We start from the raw sequence: 16,131 nt of genomic DNA, 5'->3' as shown, positions 1-16,131 counted from the left end.
AATAGAGCGCCTCTATCTTTCGCCTCGTGCGAAATCTTGTACTATTGCACTCGTGACCATTCACTATTTGTATATAGTAAATAGAGTGAAATTTGCGTTGTGATTGTTGGATAGCATCACGTGATTGTGCAAAAATTCCGGTACAGTGGCTAGTGCGTGCCTATGCTTTATGTACGCAGAGATTAGCGTAAGGAGGGACGTAGTACAGTAGGACAAGGCCAAGCATTTCAACGTATGCGCGCGTAGAGCACTGGACGCAAAATGTAGGGGTCCGTCCATCGCGAGTCTGCTCTGATGATGTGATGTACAATACGCATACGCGGCTGTACTAGCGTCGCGCGCTTTGTACGTAAACTACAGTATACTAGTACACAGTAGGTTGTGGTTGCGTGCAAGAAATCAGTGCCGGTACGGTGAGTCTAATGTTAGATCTAGGGCCTAGACCTGTGGAAAATACATTTATATCGAGGGACCTATTTACTATAACAGTTAGTGCATGCTCTATTGATGCACCAGCACTGGACTTTAGAACTCCAAATACCGGTACTAAATTACCCCTCGTAGAGTTCTATTCACCTCGGCCTGCGGCCTCGGTGAAACAAAACAGCACTCTGGATAATTTAGTATTTGTCGTTCTCTAATCCAGTAGTATAGTGCATCATAGAGCATGCACTATTTGTATAATTGATCATTCTGCCATTTCACTATGACGCCATCGTCCATGCAATTGAGGCTCCATTTACTGTGCAATTTTGGATCCATACGATTTGCTCCATTACACGGTAAATGGAGTCGCAATATTGCACGGGTGATGACGTCATAGTGAAATGGGCCGAATGATCAATGTCAAACAACCAATCAAATGACAAGGATCTCTTCAGGCGTTATAATATGATAGGCCTATACAAATAATGAATGTTTATGAGTGCAATGGACAGAATATTTCATGAAGTGAAAGATGAAATGTGTGATCCATTCAACGAGGCGCAGTATAATATAACACCTAAAGTAGATCCTTGTCATTTGATATTTTAGTGATTTAGAAACAAGAGAGAATCTGAGATCGCGAGAGTGCTCGGTGCTCACTGAGCACTTTACGCTATCGCGCTGTCACATACTTAGTACACACACTGCATACGCAAGCGTTTTACACGCGTAGTGTGTCGGGGTCTCAGCGAGCGTGCAATGGAGCAAATCGTATGGATCCAAAATTGCACGGTAAATAGAACGATATGATGCACACTTTTTGTGGAATATTTGAAAAAAAAATTGTAGTGTACAGAAGCTATAATTATGATGGACAGAGCAAGGAGAGGGACGGAAGGGGGTGGGATATCCTCCTCCTATTCGAAGGACATTTTGCATTTCAGAATTGAAAACGATCTCCTGCACATTGTGGGTGAAATATTAAGACAGTTTTCTATAAAAAAAAGCAAGAAAAATTTTCATATCTTGGGCATTATTTTGGAGCACATTATATGTCTTCATCCCCCCCATGTTCACGGGGGGGGGGGGGGTGACAAATGTACCCTTTCCCTTTAGGGTCGACGCTCCTGCATTCGAGGAGCTGTTATATCTTTTTAGCATTCAAATAAAAATATCTCGTAATCACAATTTTGTTTACATCTGGGAAATTGTCAAAAGTGTACTAAAAACTAAAAAATGAAGGGGAACCAAGCAGGGAAAGGGTTAATGGAAAGGAGATATCCACTCCCACATAAGGGAGCATTTGCGCTTTTTAAAATAAGGTGAAAGATCTGTGTAAAACATGTCTAAAAGTGTACTAAGTCTGTGGAAAAGGACCGAACGTGGGAGGATGTGGGATGGGGGTAAAAATATGTTTGAACATCCCATTAAAATTGTATACATTATAGTTACTTTCATCATTGTTCATAGTAAAGCGATCTCAAAGGGTGATTGTGGAATTGAGTATAAGTTGTAGATAACTTAACTTTGCATTCAAGTGCAAATTTCACCTATTACACATACACATTACACATGACGATTACAGAGGAAAAATAAGAGACAAAATAATATATGCATGGGTAGCACATGAGGAAATCGGAAAGGCGATATGAGACATATCGAGGCCGATTCCCTTAAAATCAATAAGGTGCAAATTACAATGAAAGAAATATATATTCTCAGATTAGAACTACAGGTTCGGAAATGAAAAAAAAAACACCCAACACAATATGAATCAGAAGAGCAAGTTGTTACAAAAATCATTATAAGTGTGCTTTGGATTAAAACAGCTTGGGTCTACGTCGAAAATTATGAACGTGTTGGCCACTTTTTTATTGATAAAAGCTGGTAACACAACCCAGCAATTTGCTGTACACAATTGTAGTCATTGAACACTTATATCACTATTATGTAAAAAAACAACAACAATGTTTCAGCATATCTGGTCTTCGATGGACTGCACTACATAAGGTAAACGAATTAAATGCATTATAGAGAGTGACAGGTAAGGCACTTATGGAGTAAGAGAATATATATGTAGATGCCCTATTTGATGATTTTTTATGCCTCCGCCAACGAAGTGGCCGGAGGCATTATGTTTTCGGGTCGTCCGTCCGTCCGTCCGTCCGTACGTCCGTCCGTCCGTCCGTACGTCCGTATATACGTCCGTACGTCCGTATATACGTCCGTACGTCCGTCCCGTTTTGTTTTTGTCGATATCTCAAGAACCGTGAGGTGGTTTTGCATCAAACTTGGTATGAGGGTATATCCTGGAGGGGATGATACTTTGTTTGGATTTTAGGGTCACGGGGTCAAAGGTAAAAAGGTCACAGGTTATTTTGTGAAAAAAAGGTTGAAATTTCATGTTTTTCTCCATATCTCGCAAATGATTCAAGGTATCTTCATGGAACTTAGTATATATGCATGTACCGATGGGCAATGATTATCTAGGGAAGTTGGGGGTCATGGGTCAAAGGTCAGGGGGTCAAAGGTCAAGGTCAACACCTCAAAATATCACTGCTTTCCTTATATTTATGCAATGCCTGAAGGATTTTTTTAAACTTGATGTATGCATGTATAACCCAATCTATATTCTGTGGGAAGTTTCTTGCCAAAGGTCAAGGGTCAAAAGGTCAAAGGTCAAGTGAAAGTGCTAAATTGCACTTCTTCCTCCATATCTCAAAAGTAACTCAAGGTATTATCATGAAACTTACATATTTATGCATGTTCTACCTAACAGTGATTCTCTTTGGAACCGTGAGGTCAAAGGTCAAAGGCCAGGTTTAGATAATACTATTTTACCATTTGATACTGAAATTATACTTTTTTTCAATACCTTGAAAATTACTCAATGCATAAACTTATAAAAGGGTCAAAAGTCAAGTAAAAATCATCAGTTCCCCCAAATACCTGCACTCTGACGTTTTAATCATTCATCCAATTGAACCTAGTTCTAGGAAAGTGAACATTCAGCACATTTGTGGCAAACCTGTCATTTTGATATTTTGCCAATTGTGTGAAACTTTCATCACACATTGTCAAGACATTGTACTATAGACCTATTAGGAGAACCATGCATTATGGCGGAGGCATACACCAATCGCCGTAGCGACATTTCTAGTTTAACTTTCAATACCATAAATGATAATACAGTGTGCGCAAAACGAGACATAGAGTATTCCTACAGTATAAAGCACGCGTTTGTAATAACATATACAATTCATTAAGTGTTACGAGCTATGGCCCCATTTTATTGCGCAATAAATTAAATGTGGCGAAACCATTGTTTGATATATGGTAAAAAGGATATTGAAGCAAGTTTCTGTTTCATTGATGTTACAAGACCTGAAATACTACTTATTCTTAATAAGAATATCACTTTAAACCATGAATTGTCAGACTAAGAAGCTTTGTTCTGCTCGCCCCTTAATTTTTAGATTTCCTATATGTATTACAAATTCATCTAAGTTACTGCAATATATTCTGTTCACCGATGACACCAATGTATTTTGTTCCAATTCTGATTTTCAGTCGCTTTTAAGAACTCTTAATACTGAATTGCCGAAATAATCTACATGGTTTACGAGCAATAAATTATCACTCAACTTAAAGAGACAAACAATTTTATTTATTTTCAGTATTATGTCCCAAAGAATATTTTATTAATGTTTTATAATTCGTTGATATTATCGATCATCTCATATTGTAACATTGTTTGGGCAACTGCATAAAGTCACATTGACAATATATTGCTTCTACAAAAGAATTTTATACGTATATGCACCAATTCAGGTTATCGGGACCACTCAGATCCTTTGTTCGTAGAATTAAAAACACTAAATGTAAATGATATCAATTTTTTGCCAAGTTCACTTTTTATGTTTCGTTTGAATAACGGTCAGTTGTCATTTCTTTTTTTCTCATTATTCCAGTTAAACAAGGACATACATTCTTATCCTACTATGCAATCTGATAAATTTCATTTACAAAATCCTAAAACGGTGATGGCTCTGAAATCTATCAGACACACTGGACCCGATATTTGGAAATCTCTTCCTTCTGAAATTCAAACTTTAAAGTCTACGTATTCTTTAAAGAAAGCTGTAAAGACAATGCTGCTCTCTGGATATCAGTGATCTTATAATGTCATTGTAATTGTATTGTATATGAAATTCCCTTGTGGAGTTATCGCCGTTCTGAATTTATTGCGTAATGTTATGTATCCGACCATGACATAACTGTTCACCTGTCCCTCGGTGAGAAAATATTTTGCCATGCTTTACTATTCAGTGATCCAGGTGATTTAACTTTGTGTATTAGCGAAAGCAGATAGACCTCTCCTCTCTCCTTTCTTCTATCCTATTTAGAAGCAAGACATCCCTCCCTCCTATTTTTCCTATATTATGTTATGTATCATGTACGAGGGCTGCATGCAAATCAAGCAATGCTTAAAGGGATTGCACAGTATTGGTGGAGATGAGAATTGGGCTTTTAAGTTTTGGCAAGATACCAAGAAAATACTTATGAAATGTATACTACAGAACATACCATTTTAAGAGGAATTCAAAGTTTCTTTGATGAAAATCGGGATTGGAATGACTGAAACATCCAAAAACAGGGTAGAACATAGCAATCGTAATAAAGTCAGACTGAAAGTGTGGGTCCCACACTTTATTAGAATCGCTCTCTTTTGGATATCTCAACCATTTCAAAGCCAATTTTCATCAAATAAACGTTGAATTCCTCATTGAATTACATGCTCTTTCATATTTCCTAAGAGGTTTCTCATTATCTCACCAAAAAAAAAAATGTTAGAAACCTGAAATTAGGTCTCAACCAAAACTATACGATCCCTTTAAGCTGTAGCCCTTCTGCGCTATTCATTGCATCGCTGATATGTTCTGTCATGTCTGTTGTATATTGTAAAAGCAATGAAGAAACTGTATTGTATATTCTGAAGGTAATCAAGAAACTTATTTTGTTAACAATTAATGTTTATGTATAAATATATGTATATGTATGACACCATCACTGTATATAATATATGTTTATGTTTCGGCATGAGAAATGATATAATGCTGCAGGAACCAATAAATCAAAATAAAATAAAATCAATATCAAAATATTTAAAGATATCACAAGAATACAATCATGCGTGTGATATCATGAGCCAAGTGTAGATTTGTTGCGCTTCTTCACAATTAGAGTGGGAAAGCATGTATAAAGCTTTTGGAGAGTTAACCGATCTCGTCATCAATTTTAATGCTCCTACATAATGACCATTAGATTTGCAAATGGTTGTAACGTTCTTTTCTTGTAATTGACATGAACACGTATACGCATTGCGCTTTATGTATTTCTTACTCGAGTTGTCCAAACGTTCATTAAATCATATAAAGTTTAAAACATATATTACCTTTTATACCTCTTAAACATCTGGAATCATAGAGATACCAAAATAAAAGTTGTTCAGATATTTCATGAGAACTCAAAAGGGGTATCTCACTGAGCGGCGAACGTTTGCGAACGTAGCGAATTTGGGAATTCGCCAGGGTTCGTAAACGCTTGCAAAAGGTTCGTTAACATTCGCAAGAAAGTTCGCAAACGGTTTTTATTGTCGCAAACAGTTTTTCTTGTCGCAAAGAAATTTTGAACATGTTCAAAATTTCTTTGCGAACCTTTGCGAATTTGTTGTTTTCGCTAACAGTTGCAAACATTCGCAAACATTCGCAAAACACTCGTAAGAATTCGCAAACGGTCGTAATACGGTGTCGCTAACGTTTTTATAGGATTCGCCACTGCTAGCGAACAAGTAACTACATGGTTCCTATATAAAAGCTTCTGAAACAGACAAGGTTCCTCTCTAAGAAAGTTCTTGAAGCTCTTGACATCTCCATCATGATTGTAATTGCTTCAAAAGCTTTTCATATTGACTTAACTCTGTCCTCTGCAACAAGCACTCTCTGACTCTCTTTCTGTTCTTCTTCCTTTCTTGTTTTTCTTTATTTTATTTCTCTTATGCTGCACAACTCTCTAAAAAAGAAAGAGTGGAAATGTTCACTCTTGAAGGAGTGAATTTCAGAAAAGAGTGAGTTTTGACTAAAATTGGAGTGAATTTTGAGTGAAAATATCTAGGGCCTATTTTCACTCATTTTGGAGTGACCTCAGGGATCACTCGAAAATCTTGGAGTGATCCCTGAAGTCACTCCAAAATGAGTGAAAAGGAACATTTTCAGTCCAAAATCACTCTAATTTCACTTGAAACTCACTCTTTTCTGTTATTCACTTCTTCAAGAGTGAACATTTTCACTCTTTCTTTTTTAGAGAGAATAGCTGTAGCAGCAGCCTGACAAAGCAGCTCTTCAAGGATAGCAACACCTTGAGCCTCTTCTTGGCAGAAATTTATTTCCATATTCTGGAAATCCATCTTGAACGGTTGTCACAAGAGATCTGAATTCAGTGGAAGGTTTTATGTCGTTTTATGGGTCTTACGATACACAATCGCCTGGTTCTTTTCTAGGTCCAAGAACATTCGCAAAATTGTCGCAAAGGATTTGCAAACAGTTGCTAATATTTGCAAAACTGTCGCTAACATTTGCAAAATTGTCACTAACGTTTGCAAAATTGTCGCTAACATTTGCTAACATTCGCTAATAGTCGCCACCTGTGTTCGCAAACACTTTCGCAAACATTCGCTAAAGTGTTGCTAATTGTCGCTAAACATCGCTAAAAGTCGCTAACTGTCGCTTTGGCAAAAGCGAACTTTGATTTTTCGCAAACATTCGTCAGAAAAGTTGGCGAATCTCAAATTCGCTACGTTCGCAAACGTTCGCCGCTCAGTGAGACACCAGTCATTAATGAGCGGCGAACGTTTGCGAACGTAGCGAATTTGAGATTGTGTATAGTAAGACCCATAAAACGGCATAAAACCTTCCACTTAATTCAGATCTCTTGTGACAACCGTTCAAGATGGATTTCCAGGATATGGAAATAAATTTCTGCCAAGAAGAGGCTCAAGGTGTTGCTATCCTTGAAGAGCTGCTTTGTAAGGCTGCTGCTACAGCTATTAATTGTGCAGCATAAGAGAAATAAAATAAAGAAAAACAAGAAAGGAAGAAGAAAAGAAAGAGAGTCAGAGAGTGCTTGTTGCAGAGGACAGACTTAAGTCAATATGAAAAGCTTTTGAAGCAATTACAATCATGATGGAGATGTCAAGAGCTTCAATAACTTTCTTAGAGAGGAACCTTGTCTGTTTCAGAAGCTTTTATATAGGAACCATGCGGTTACTTGTTCGCTAGCAGTGGCGAATCATATAAAAACGTTAGCGACACCGTATTACGACCGTTTGCGAATTCTTAGAGTGTTTTGCGAATGTTTGCGAATGTTTGCAACTGTTAGCGAAAATACAAATTCGCAAAGGTTCGCAAAGAAATTTTGAACATGTTCAAAATTTCTTTGCGACAAGAAAAACTGTTTGCGACAATAAAAACCGTTTGCGAACTTTCTTGCGAATGTTAACGAACCTTTTGCAACCGTTTACGAACCCTGGCGAATTCCCAAATTCGCTACGTTCGCAAACGTTCGCCACTCAGTGAGATACCCCCGTACGGGCTCTCATTTACTGACAAGAGGTCTACATTAATACTCGATCTGATCTGAACGTTTTTAATGCTTTCCTTTGTTATTAACAACACCAATTATTTGTTCGAGGCTTACAGCCATGAAAGCTTGCTTTTATATTCCTGCCATCAAACTTTTCTAATGTTTATGCAACTTGGACTCGTTACGACCAAAATCACTCCGAGAATGATCGCACAAAAGAAACAATCAACTGATGTTCAGGCGGTTTATTAACAGTGATATTGTGGGTACAGACTGGTAATCGGCGTCACATCAGTACAATAATGATCAATAAAAACAGTTATAAATCGGTAGTGGAATCACTTACACGTATTAAGTAATCCTTTTAAAGTGTCCAGATACGATGTTCAATGCACAGACGAATGATATTTGACGCACCGATGAATGATTCCTCCGACGTAACTCCAGAGGCGCAGGTTACGTTAGTCCACGGTATAGATCCGGGGTAAAATCCACGATATATGTCCACGGCGAAACGTGCAGAGTCCAAACGTTGTGACGACCACGTCCAGTTGATGCGTTCAATGATGATTCACTTAATAATGTTCAGCTAAGAATCCAGCCCACCACAGCTTTGCCGTAGCAATGTCCATTGACATAAAAATGGAGTCTCTCTCCAATGTAGGCAAATTAATTATCTGCAGGCAAAATGTCTCCCAGGCCTTATCTCCACAAACATAACAGGTCAGCAGGTAACACAGGACTGACTATAACAAGTCGCTTCAGAGCCAGAAGTGACGTAACTCTCAGAGCAGAGGTGTTGGGTACTCTGCCTACTGCAGAATTTCTCTGGCTTATATACTATCCATTCACCCCCTTCTAGCACATTCTATAACTCTCTCCAACCTACTAGCCAGTCCAAGTTCCAGGAAACCTGGATGACTCACTGCCTAACTATGTACAAAACATCATTACCAAGAATAACTACCAATCACATTGGACTACAGGGACAGTGCCTCACTCAGCCAAACATGTAAGCACTTCCCAGAACTTTCTGGAATGGGTGAAATCATTCTAAATTGAGTGAGCTATAATGTATTTCCTGTTACATGCATGTACTCTATAGCTACATTGTATACCACCTAGAAAATTCTTCACTTATCTGGTCAGCCTGTGTGTACTATCTATACCACATAGAATGTTCTCCATTAATCTGGTCAACCTGTGTACATACACATTAAAACAGCCATGCATACAGTACATCATTTTTTACATGTACATAACTACTAGTGTGTACATTCGTGACAGTCTGTATTTTCAATTTTGATTATCAATAGAACTATAATTGTTTCTGTTAATATTCGCACATACCTTCATTTCTTTATTTCCTTTTGTTTTAGATAAAGAAAGTACAATAATTTCTGCTCATATCATTTACAGTGCAACCCGATATGAAAAGTATCAAACAAATTCAATTGAATCTAAGCACACACACACACACACACACACACACGTATATACACATATAGAGTCATCAAAATGATGCGACAATACCGTATGATGATATTTGAACTAACTCAACATCCTGATAGAATTCAATTATTTAGAAAGTTAAGTACGAGTGTGATGATATCTATGGATGTACGGATAAAATATTCACAGTTTGTATTCTAAATAGTCTGTGTGTGTGTGTGTGTGCGTGTGCGTGTGCGTGTGCGTGTGTGTGTGTGTGGGGGGGGGGTGATAAAGGTGAAAGTATTCTTAGATTTCCCCTACATTGCCGTTTTGAAGTATACAATCATTTAGGACTTGATTTTGTGATCGAATTCAACGTGCTGTGAACATGCAGGATTTTACGATTAAGATTTTTCGACTAAAGTTTTAGTTTTAGCTTTTTGCACAGGAAGTTCGCTATAAATTGAGGACACGCACTCAGAGCAGTAGCCTAGCACACACAGCGCTCGAGCTCCGATCCGATTGTAGTGTGCGAGTCCATTGGCTACCTAAATTTTGAACCTCGACCAATCTTATCTCGTGTGAAAAAGCGGTCTCTTCAGGCCGTGTCACACGTTTCCGGGCAAGCCTTGAGAGCGACTTGCTAAAGGCCGTGTCACACCTTTCCGGACAAGCCTTGCGTGCGACTTGCGAAGAACAATTAATTTTACTACCCGGAGGTTCCCGCAGGTGTCCCGCACATGACAGTACCAAGCACGAATCTCATCCGTAGTCGCCCGGAGGTGTGCACGCAAATCTTTTTACCCGCAACCATGTTTAAGCCCTGTCACACGTTTCCGGGCAAGCCACGCGGGCTTGTTGCCTGTCGGGATTTTCCAGCACACCGGACAATTTCTGAGGGCGGACAAGGATTTGGGCGAGTCAGCGCTTGTGTCTTACTTGCTGGACGCGTTCTACTTAAATTCTACTTGCGGGTATACTGTGTGACCTATGTACCAGTCGCGTGGGGGCTGACCACTCAGTGAAGGAATTCCTCTTAAAGAATGGTAGAAGTCCCATGGAATGTCATTATCTTGGCTGCATACGGGGAGTGCGAAGTACCTGCGTTGGAGTTGCCTGCGAGGTGCTACCGCTCAGGGCCTCCTACTGGCGTTCTGCGTTGACCTCTCCGGGCATTCCCGCGACCCACCCGGAAAAGTTTTGGTCATGCTAAAAACTTCGATGCGGTTAAATCGAACCTGCGTGCGCACCTCCGGGCAACAACAAGCGAGATACGCCCTTGGTACTGTCAGGTGCGGACCATCTCCGGAGAGCTCGTGGTAGCAAATTTGTTTCCCCGCAAGTCAAGCCGCAGAACTTCCCGAGATGCGGTATGACAAGGCCTTGAGCATGCGCGAAACTTGTTCCGAGTGATTCGAGGGGGTTCGCTTGCAGAGGTACACGCAGAAAACCAGTTGGAGACCCTAACCGGCAGTACCTCGCAGGCAACTCCAACGCAGGTGCTTTTCAGTACCTGTAAGTCGCTCGTAACAGAGAACGGATCGGTTTCAAAGCTCTCACGTAGGTCACACGGAATGCGCGCAAGTAGAATGTAGCTTGCCCGGAAAGGTGTGACACGGCCTTAAGAACAATTTTTACTGCCTGAAGGTCCCCGCAGATGGCCTGCACATGACAGTACTTAGCACGTATGCCCATGGTAATTGCCCGGAGGTGCGCACGCTAATCATTTTAACTGCAACCATGTTTAGGCCCGGTCACACCTTTCCGGGCAGGTTACGCGGGCTTGTTGCGTGCGGGGATTTTCCATCATACCGGACAATATCTGAGGGCGAACAAGGATTTGGGCGAGTCAGTGCATTTGTCTAACTTGTCTAAGCTGGACGTGTTCTACTTAAGTTCTAATTGCGGGTATAGTGTGTTACCTGAGTGTCAGCTGCATGGGGCGCCAAGTGTCGCATGGCCTATTTCGTTACGAAATCAATCATTATTTTCATCGATTAGGTGATCATTTCGTAACAAAATGACAACATTTCTTCCACGAAAAGACAACATTTCTTCTACGAAATGACTGATTTCGTAACGAATTAGGCCATGCGACACTTAGCGCCCCATACAGCTTGCACCAGCTCGCAGGCTCAGATCGCACAGTGGGCATTCGGCTTTAATTCCTTTGAAAACGGACATAGTGTCTATGATGTCATTTTAATATTTATTATATCACTAAAAACCATAAATCTTGTCTTATTCAAGTTCAGTGATAATTTATTACCCTGAATCCACTCCACTGACTTTAATTCAGTATTAATGTAATTCAGTGAAACTTGAGGGTTTCGATTCGAATAAAAAATGTTGATGTCATCGGCAAAGAGTAGAAAATCCAGGCTTTTGTATTGTGATGTTTATGTTTTATGTATTTGTTGAAATGTGGAATATGGAACAATAAAAAACAAAACAAAAAACAAAAAATAGAACAGAGAGGACGAACTGCGAAAATCATTCATATAAAGAATAAACAGTAGAAGACCTAAAATAGATCCTAGTGCTGTACCCCACAAGTTATAGGCTGTGAACTGACACATGGTTATTTAAACTAACAAACTTAGTTGTTCCAACAATGTAACTTCCAATCCAATCCAAGGCCCTTCCGTGGATGCAATAAATGTTGTCATTTGTACAATCACCTTTCATGGTTGATTGTGTCAAAGGCCTTGAACATGTTGAAGTAGTCAAAAAGGATACCTACTGTGTGTCACTTGGCATCGATCGCTTTAATAATTTTCTCAATCATTAGTAGAATATCAGGAATTGGGGAATGTTTTTTGCGAAATCTAAATTAATTATCATCTATTATATTAAGGATGATTACAGTCGATTAAGAATCGGAATACACGTGTATACACAATCTTTTCAAGTAATTTAGAAAATGAAGTTGATAACGAGATTGGACGATAATTTCTCACTTCATCCTCTCTGCCCTTTTTATATATGGGGATAACTTTAATGATTTCCATTGACATTGACAAAATATAAATCAAACGCTTTAGAGATTTCATTATCATCTCTTAACTCAATACCATTTACATAGATTATGAATGCCTGATTTCTCTGGTTTCTTCCAAAGACCATCATTAATAATTTTTCACGTTGATTTAATGTCCTTCTCATGAAGAAGAAAACGTGAAGATTTTTTTTTTACCTCACGCAACACAGAGATAAGAACATTGCGATATTTGATATATTTGCTTTTAGCCGCATCAGTTTTATTAGACTTGAATATATTAAAAAAAAACAACTTATTTTTCCTATTGATAGACCTCCACAAAGATTTCGATATCAAGGGAGATCGGGGTATATTTTTATAAGCCGATCTAGATTGTGTCTTACTGGAGAATGAAAAAAAGAAGAAAGGGACGATCAGATCAACAAACTTATCAAATGCGTCATATATGGACTGGAAGCAAAAACTGGGAAATGCTCAGACATATATCCGAAACTACCATACTTTGGTCAGTTGGATGATGAATATTGGTAAGTACATTATCAAGATTATATTCATTCATTCATTCATTCATTTTATTTTGTCACGGTACCGGGCTCAGCCGGAGGCTGTTTTTCAGCCAGTCCGTGAATTAAAAATACACGTTACACAATGAATTGTACAATACAAAAGTTACATAACTGAAAATGAGTAAGAAAACAAAACAAAACAAAACAAAATAAAACAAAACAAATGAGCATAGCAAAAGTTTACAAATAACATGAGGTAACATGAGGTAACAAAAGTACAAAACTTAAAACCTACAAATATGTACAAAACAAACTTATCAAAAAATAATACAAAATTTAAGATAATTGTCATAGTAAAATACACAAACGATATCAGCTAATTGCAGACTGATCCCTCCCCCCCCCCCCGCCCACTCATTTATACTAATCTCCGGTGTTTACTACACTCAAATATTTCACGTTATGAAATTATTCACCTGTCTCCTGAAACCGTTCCAACCAAGCCCTTTTATCTCATTCGTTAAACTATTCCAAAGTCTTACCCCACTAAACAACAAACTTCTTTTTTTGAATTCAGTACGAACTTTTGGTAATTGAAAATTATTCATTTGATGTCTAAGATTATACTCATTATTCTTAAATTGAAAAAGTTTACAAATAACATATGGTAACATTTCATGTGCGATCTTATACATTGTATAAAGAATTCGCTTTTTCCTCCGAATTTCAAGTTTATCAATTTTCAATTCACGATATATAGATTCGGAAGGAAATTCCCAGTTTACGCTCATAACTGTTCGAAGGGCACGATTTTGTTGCTTTTGAAGTCTGTTCTTTAATCCTATCCCCATATTCCCCCAGACAATATCACAATAATCATATTTTGACTGAATTACGGTCTTATAAAACACCAATGCAACCTTTTGATTTATAAAAGTCTTAATCGTCTTAAGTAAATAAATATCCTTATTCACCTTTTTAATAACAAATTCTGTTTGAGCAGTCCAATCCAGGTGTTCGTCTAACATAACCCCTAAATATTTACATTTTCGTACTCGCTGAATTTGTTTTTGTCCTATATAAACACCTGGAACAGAAGCTTGTTTGATTCGTTTCCTCGAACCCATCATCAGAAATTCACATTTCTTCGCGTTCAGTGCTAATTTGTTATCATTAAACCATACATCCACTACTTTAAGTTCCCTATTCAACGTATCAACAACACTATGTGCATTCTTGCCATGCGCATAAATTAACGTGTCGTCGGCGTACAAAGAGATGTTACAATCCTTCAGACAGGTTGACATATCGTTAACGTATATAACAAAGAGAAGTGGGCCGACGTTGCTACCCTGTGGAATACCACACTCGATCGGTTGCATTGTAGACGATATACCGTTAACTACAGTACATTGTGCCCGGTTCGTTAAGTAACTGTGGAACCATTTTAGTGATATTTCTCTAATCCCCAGACGTTTGAGTTTGGAAAGCAACAAATCGTGATCAACAGTGTCAAATGCCTTTTGAAAATCGAGGGTAAGTATTCCAACTACGTTCCCTTTATCGAGACAATCAGCCCAATTTTGTGTTACATTTATAAGTGCCGTCTCCGTGGAGTGTTTTGGTCTGAATCCAAATTGATTTTCACATAATAATGAGTGTTCTTTAAGGTATCCATATAATTGTCCGAAAACGATTTTTTCAAAAATTTTTGTAAACACATTCAAAACTGATATTGGCCTGTAGTTTCCCAGATCTAATTTGTCTCCTCCCTTAAATATTGGAGTTACTCTAGATAACTTGCATGGTACAGGTACCGTTCCTTGAGTGAGAGACAAATTAATAATATAAACTAATGGTTTAACAATGTAAGATGCTGTCTGCTGCACTATTGATACAGGTACGTTATCTAATCCACTTGCTTTCTTTACTTGTAAAGTTTTGATAATATCTAAAACTTCGCTTTCACAAATTTCACTGAAATAAAATAAATTTGTATTTACATTTGGAGTGGTTTGCTTATCATTACAATCTTTATCTGAACTTATTTTAATGTTACCTTGAATCTTTTTACCAATACTTACAAAATGAGAATTGAATAACTCAGCTATTTCTTTTTTATCACTCACATCATTACCGTCATGCTTAATCTGAGTGATTGCACACGATTTATTTTTCTTGGGAAGTACGTATTGTAATGATTTCCATACGTCTCCTGATTGCCCCTTGCATAATTCTATTGAATTTGAAATGTAATGTCTCTTTGCAACTCGTATTTGAGAAGTTACTTTGTTACGAAGTTTTCTATACAGTTTCCAATCCTTATCCAGATTAGACTCCTTGGCTTTTTGTTTTTGCTTATTTCGCTCACGTATCATTTGTAGTATGTTATCATTAATCCATGGTGATTCTTCATTTTTTACTCGTTTCTTTTTTAAAGGAGCATGATTGTTCAAAATTTCAGTAAAACTTTTTTCAAAGGCATCATACGCTTTTTCGACATCGGTCTCATTCAAGACGTCTTCCCAAGTAAGTTTGGCAATATCTTCATAAAAACCAGGTAAATTTAAACGTCTAAGATTTCTACTAAATTTGTATTTATACATACATGTATAATCTTGTGATGATTTACGTTTACCCCAAGTACAATAAATGGCGTAATGATCACTCATTGTGACAGGAATAACTTTAGCTGAAACAATTTTGTCACGATTGTTTGTCAAAATCCAATCTATAAGAGTATACTGGTCTGTTTTGTTACTCTGGTTGGTGACTGAATACATTGAGCAAGACCAAAATTATCGATTAGATTTACAAAGCATTCATTTTGCCATGATTTACGGTTTGCTAACAAATCACAATTCACATCACCTAATACAATATAATCACAGTTGATATCATCCAGTTTTTGCAAAACATTTTCAAATGAGTTTAAAGTGGATATTGTTGAATTTGGCGGCCTATACCATACAATCATGAAAAATGATTTTGCTCTGAACATCATAACTTCTAAAATTATCATTTCTAAGTCAGGTTCAGCTAAATCATGTCTCTCTTTACATACAATTGTATTCTTAATATAAACAGCAACTCCTCCACCTGCACGTGTTCTATCTTTACGGA

Source organism: Diadema antillarum, unplaced genomic scaffold, assembly GCF_040938485.1.
Source record: "Diadema antillarum isolate AM-2024a unplaced genomic scaffold, OU_Dant_1.0 seq00000566_RagTag, whole genome shotgun sequence".
In the NCBI taxonomy this organism is placed as follows: domain Eukaryota; kingdom Metazoa; phylum Echinodermata; class Echinoidea; order Diadematoida; family Diadematidae; genus Diadema; species Diadema antillarum.
Note: the sequence above shows the minus strand (reverse complement) of the source record.